The following is a 210-nucleotide window of genomic DNA, read 5'->3' as shown; positions in this document are numbered from 1 at the left end:
TCGAGGCAGGAGCAGGACAGGCACCCGACGCCGACGCGGTCGCCGGGCCTGAAGCTGGACACGTTGGCGACCCATTATGGCGTGCGTGCGTTTGCCGGGACCGGAGCGGGGGCAGAGGGGCGGTCGGCTGACGCAGCCGCCTCCGTGGAAATCGCCGCGGTCTGGTAGTAGAATTGCAGATGCTGGTGGCGGTTAGATCTGGAGGTTGAG

This window comes from Hordeum vulgare, chromosome 4H (genome assembly GCF_904849725.1).
Source record: "Hordeum vulgare subsp. vulgare chromosome 4H, MorexV3_pseudomolecules_assembly, whole genome shotgun sequence".
Taxonomy (NCBI): Eukaryota; Viridiplantae; Streptophyta; class Magnoliopsida; order Poales; family Poaceae; genus Hordeum; species Hordeum vulgare.
Note: the sequence above shows the minus strand (reverse complement) of the source record.